The following is a 6819-nucleotide window of genomic DNA, read 5'->3' as shown; positions in this document are numbered from 1 at the left end:
TATCACGATTTGTTTTTACCTTGAAGTGTCTTCCCATTAGTGTCGTCATTTCTTAAGTGCATTAGTATTGCCAACATTTCCTTCTCATAAATAGCTTTGTGTAAATGTTTTCCTTTGATTGGATGACTTTCGAGAGCAATGGGTCTTTCTTCTTGCATTAAAACAACATCAATTCCATTTCCAGAGCATCATCATTCCACAATAAAGGTTTTTTAAGTCCAATGTAGCTAAGACTAGTGCTTGGCACATTGCCTTCTTTAAGATGTTCAAAGGCTTTCGTTGCTTGTGGAGTCCATGAAAATGCATCTTTCTTCAATAATGTTGTTAGAGGTGCTTCTATTCTCCCATAATTCTTAACAAACTTGTGATAATACCCTGTCAACCCGAGAAATCCTTGTAGATGCTTTATGGATGTAGGGATTTTCCATTCCTTAATGATTTTAATTTTGCTAGGGTCTGCCTTAACACCTTCATGAGATACAATATGACCTAGATATTCCACCTCTTGTACTCCAAGGAAACATTTGGAGATTTTTTCATATAATTGTTTCTCCTCTAATAGTTTGAGCACCATGTCAATATGTTGGACATGATCCTTCCAAGACTTGATGTAGATTAGTATATCATCAAAAAATACTAACACAAATTTTCTAAGGAAGTGTTTGAAAATGAAATTCATCAAACCTTAAAATGTAGAAGGTGCATTAGTAAGGCCAAAAGGCATGACCAAAAATTCATAATGTCACTCATGAGTTCTAAATGTTGTTTTTGGAACGTCTTCAGTCTTCATTCTGATTTGATGATATCTTGAAAAAATATCCAACTTGGTGAAGTAAATTGATCCATGCAATTCATCCAATAATTCATCAATGACAAGAATGGGAAATTTATCTTTAATAGTTAGCTTGTTGAGCTCCGTATAATCTGGACACATGCGCCATGATCTATCCTTCTTGTGAACCAATACTACTGGAGTAGAGAAAGAACTTTGACTAGATTGAATTATACCAGCCTTTAGCATTTCTGCAACCATACGTTCAATTTCACTCTTTTGGACATAGGGATATCTATAAGGCCTGATGTTTGGAGGAACACTTCCTAGAATCAAATTAATAGCATGATCATGATCACAATTAGGTGGGAGGCCTTTGGGAGTCTCAAATACCTTGGAATGATTGTCCAAGACTTTTTGGAGATCTGGAGAAATGGATGATTTCGATGTGGGAACCTCTAGAGAACATAATTGTGCAATTATGCCTCGTTGTTCTTTCTTTAAAATATTTGTCATTTCGTTAGAGCTGATTATCTTTCCCTGTTTCCCTGCGATACCTGTTAATTCAACTTCCTTTCCTTTTGAAGAGAATTTCATGAAAAGTTCTGAAAATTAAAAGCTATTGTACCGAAGGATTGTAGCCATTAGACTCCTAGTACAACATCAGCACCACCCATTGGCATGGAAAGCATTGGGCTATTCAATACATATTCTACCATGGATAGCTTGATATTATGGCACTTTCCTGAGAAATTTATGGTTCCTCCACTTGTAACCATCACTTGACACTCTAGTGCTGGATATAGGAAGCAATTCAATTGCTTGCCTATCTTACAATGAATAAAATTATGGGTACTTCCTGAATCAATCAACACTATTTCCTTTTTCTTCTTGATATGCCCTTCTATCTTGATAGTTTGAGGAGTCGTAATTCTAGCCAATTCTTTTTCTACGATTTGTTCTTGGTGTATATCCTCTTCTTTTGATGTTTATTGTTCCTTTTCTTCCTCATCTTCTTGAGTCATGCTAGAGCTTTCAGGTTGCTTACTAGGTGTTTCCATTTTCTTTCTTTGGGGCATCAATTACTGGTAATAATGCTTCACTATGCCCTTTGAATTCCTTCAAACTAATTTTTCAAACCAAGCTTATGCAAAAATTTGAAAAAAACTACACATCTTTTCCACTTTGTAGGAGCTCGATATTGAATATGTTGTATCTCTATAATTTTGGATCTCCCAGGTCTGAAATTTCTTCTTGTGGTAATGCTTTGAGCAATCTTCTAACCCCGCAAGTCTGATCAAGATTAGATTCTCCAATGAAGAGTTATGCCAAATCTCCCACGATGACCTGAATATAGACTCGTTCAGTAGAGTGAACTTGTACGACATGATGCGGGTCATTGTTTCAACCTTAGGTTCTGAAAATGATACCCAAAAAAAATTGTAGTCTGTCCTCTTTCTATAACTTCTTACAAAAATTCAATTTTATGCTCAGAGCAAAATTTATGACTATTTTCCCAAGGTGACCTATTTGGAATGTAATTCGGGGGTCTGCAAAAACCATAACTTCCTCAAATTATATCTCCACAAATATAGCGAAACAAGATCTGAAATTCAGAGTCGAGGTTAAGACCGATGTCTTCTCAAATGGGTTTTTTTTTAGCTTCTGAAACTTCGTAGCAAAAGCGTTATAGTGAAAAATCCACAATAACATTTTTAGATGAAATTATGTAGCTTGCAAACACCCTAGCTTCCTCAGATCATATCTCCGAAAATATAGCGAGAAAAAAATTTGATATTTGGACCGGAGGTTCAGTGTGATTTAGTCTCAAATGGGTTTTTTTTAGCTTCTGAAACGTCGCAAAAAAAAGTTTTAGCAAAACTCCCACGATGACCTATTTGGAGAAGCGAAACCCTAGAATCCAAAGCTCTGATACCAAATGTTATCAAACCAGCTCACAAAAAGATATAAAAGCTAGATCAACACCTTAGAATTCAGTCTCTTCGAGGGGGCAACCTCCTTTACATTACATAAATGAACAATTCTTGGATGATTCAAATGACAAAACCTCCTTTCTATATATAGGAGTCTAAGGGGTCACAATATAACCAAGCCGACCTAACAATAATAATATAAAGGCACAAAAATAACAATAGAGGGATTCTATGGGGCACAATAATAACAATATGGGGACAATAGGGGCACAACAATAAAAATAAGCGATACAATGACAATAGTAATGGGGAATCACTAGTATTATAGGTACCTAACATAAAATGCACCATAAAACATAGCAACTTAACATTACCATCTGGTCCCCATGCCTGCCCAGGCGAGAGTGGCAAGTTAGGATCTCCTTGATAGTTCATCCAGCTATAAGGGTAATTGTCAATGTAAAGGGGCATTTGATCCCATTGTGTGAAAAACTTAGGTTGGAACACCCGTACGACTCCCCTTCCTCCTCCTCTCCACATTAGATGCCCCCAGCGATGCATCTCGGGCTCCTGTGGGCCCCCATATCGGATCCGTACATGAGGACGGATAGTGGGAATCTTCTCAAAGAAGAACACACACAATACTGTACCAAACATGTGGTCACAATTCACTTGCCCCTTTCAAAGACTCAACTATCGTTTCACCGACAACAACATCATCTGGGCCCACCCATAGTAGATCCCAGCCAAAACACTCTCAACTAACATCATTTGCCCACCAGTGATGTGGTGGAACGCCTGGTTGCCCAAGACCCATAGCACAGCTGCGGCAACAACCTATGTCTCTAGCCTCTCTAGATCAACCAATAGGATAGTCGTGCCCTTGACATGAACACCCCGTTGACAATGGCGCTCCATGACCTCAGTAATGTTCCTCCCACGAGGCAACACCGGATGAATATCCACCACCACTTCGAGGGGAGGCAGTCTGGTCAGAAAGTAAATATCCTATAATGTGAGCTAGATTTTGTGCCCCTGCACGACAAATACCTCCTATTTTAGATCCCAATAGCTCACAATTCTCGACAGCAAGGGGTCACCTGCCCTCATCAACGGGTTCTCTACCAACTTGAGAACCCAATAATGAGCCAATGCCCCTCAAACTGCCTGATCCCCCTGCATCTCGGATCAAAGAGTATCCAAGTCTCATTCACACCAGTTGATTTTCAGCTCTTCCATGCCTGTAAAACACCACATGTCTTGTCAATACAGAGAAGGAAACAATGGTATGCACTGATCAGCCTACAACCCCCACCAAGATAGAAAACCAACCCTTCCTCCAACCACAAATCGCAGTTTTCAGCCCAGAAAGTGCAAGCTCGCAGGTTGATAGCTGTTTTCTGCGAGTCAAATTGCACTTCTGGACCCGGAAAATGTGATGCAACTATGAGAAAGGGCAAGGGTCTCTCAGGGAGCTACCAGGTGCAAAAATCAGGGAATAAACCAATGAAATTGAAGAGATTGAGGCCACCTACCTGAAAGTCACAGACCCTGATTCCGATGGTCAGTTTGTCCTCTACGATATTCACAAGATTTAGGGCCTTTTTCTCCTCTCCAAATTCACCACATCTCACTTAGCAAATGAATCCAAATTGGAGGGAAAACATCCTTTCATAGAAAAATACCCAATTTTTCTATCGCCCATTACGACTATACCGTAACTCGATTTGATGAACTATTAGCATCGTTGGAAAGCTCTCACTGAGCTCTAAAATGGGTCTTCCTCAGTTTTTGATGATTTGACACTTCACCCAGAAACCATTTCTTCAAGAAGGTCGCTTCGTGATCTCTCAAAATCAAATTTCATCATAAAGTGACACTTGTACTTTGAGTTCCACCTCCTCTTAATACTTGTCATACCATATGTCAATTTTCATCATGACTAACCATCATTTACTCATGTTTCGATGGTCCCCATTAGGCCTAGTCTGTGTGGCAGCATCATCGAGTCACCCTTGTTCAGAGCATCTGTGACGAGTCAACCTTGCATTCTTGGAGTCTATTTCATGTCCCATCATCTCATGTCATTGTATTCCATCCATATTTCCGTACCATTCAACCTGTGTTGCCCATTTTGGCCTCCAGTCATACTGTCCCCATCCCCTTCGAAGTTGAGTCAGTTGCTGCCAGGTCAACCATGCACTTTATGCTCTGACAAGGATAATCGTTTGTTTGTGCCTAAGTCCCATTTCCCCGTTATCCTTGGTGTCAGTCCATCAATCACATTACTATTTCCCCTCATGCTTTAGTTGAGGATCCTCATTGCCTCATCTATCACGGGCCTTATTATGTCGACATCAGCTCATTTATTCCAGAAGAACAACCTAGAGGGTGGTGTATCTCGATTCTAGCTTCCATTCTTGTTCGGCGCCTTGGATCGAGTAGAGGGTCTCATTATTTCCCTTTGACTTGGTCGTTTCATGTTCGTGATCCATACACTTGATGGTCCAGTGATGCAGCAGATTGTACCAGTGATTCCTGGGTGTGTGTGAGATGTTTCAGACCTCATGAGGGGGTGGCCCTTCAGGTAGCCCCCCACATACCCGGATGCATACCTATTATGCTACAACCTTAGATGCATTTCTGTAGATTTGATGGGTTCGGTTTATACCGATCACAGTGTCCATAGCATGCATGTCTCCTTCAAATGATTCGTTCAGTTTTGCAGAGCCCTTCCCTATTTAGCAGGGCTTCTCTGGTTGTTCTAGCCTCCATCCCACCCATTTCTTGAGGTAAGGGGATTTGTATCTCATGTACTAAGATATTATCATATTCAATCCTAGCTCATTTTTTTACCAGGTTCATTATGTATATGGGACACATTGTATTATTTTCTGGCTCTATTATGCCAGCATGTCATGTACCATTCAGCATGTACTTCATTGCTCAGTTTTATATGTCTGGGCGAAGCATTATTTTTGTACTAAGTTATCTCGGAGGGTATGACTATGCCTCCCCTACCTCATTGTGGTCCAATATGACAACATAAAAGGAGACTTGCATTAGTCTCTCCCCCTATGTCCCTATCCTCTTTCAATTCAGCTTCATTGTTCTCTCTCTCTCTCTCCTTGACTCCCTTGTGTTGTCTAAGTGATTGTGTCTTTAAAAATGTACTTCGGTCATACATTTTTCTCCTAGCACTCACATGTTGGGGGACAATCTGTTATCACCAAAATATTGATCATCTAGCCTAATTTAATAGATAGATCGAATTACACCATGTAAAGCCAATTTTACCATAGTAAAATTGTTTTCACTGTGAAAAATTACTTAATAAACCAACTTTTTTAAGTAAATTATTGTTAAACCCATGAAGAATAATTAAATACATCACTATTTATTTGATTTTCTTCCAGGAATAATTAATTAAACCATTGTTTTATTATTATTCCTTGTCAAATTTGACCCAATCATGAAAAATAAATAGATAAATCATTATTTATCTTATTTTTTTCTAAGAATAATTAATAAATCACTAATTAATTATTGTTCTTTGTTAAATTTGACTAAATCCCTTAGGAATAATTAAATAAATCCTGGTTTGTTTATTATTCCTTAACTAATTCCATGAGATAAATAAATCATTTATTTATTTATTATTTCTAAATAAAAGTTCAAATACTTTTTCCCTCCTAAACAAATATAATAATATATTCCAAGTGGTTATTTCAAGAATGAGATCAATAATATTTTATTATTGTTCATTATTGGAGGATAACTCAATATTTTGTTATAAATAGAAGGATTTTCCATTCATTATTCACTTTTGATTATTTTCACTGTTGCACTCATTGTTGTAACTCTGATTATTTTCATTGTCGCACACCATATTTTTGCTCAATTTATGCATTATAGAGGAGAGAGACTCTACAGAAGATGAAGGCATTTGAGGATAGCCAAGAACCCATCCCATAGAGGGGGACTGGTAACATTTATCTGTTCTCTTCACAGGTGTTATTATATAATTATTCTTTACATATCTTGTTTCCATTGGATAATTGGGGTTATTACTCTTTCTTTCATTGTTTAACTATGATTGTAGCATAGATCAAA

This window comes from Pinus tabuliformis, chromosome 8 (genome assembly GCF_031772625.1).
Source record: "Pinus tabuliformis cultivar Carrire ecotype Pingquan chromosome 8, CPIR1, whole genome shotgun sequence".
NCBI lineage: Eukaryota > Viridiplantae > Streptophyta > Pinopsida > Pinales > Pinaceae > Pinus > Pinus tabuliformis.
This window is presented reverse-complemented; position numbering follows the sequence as displayed.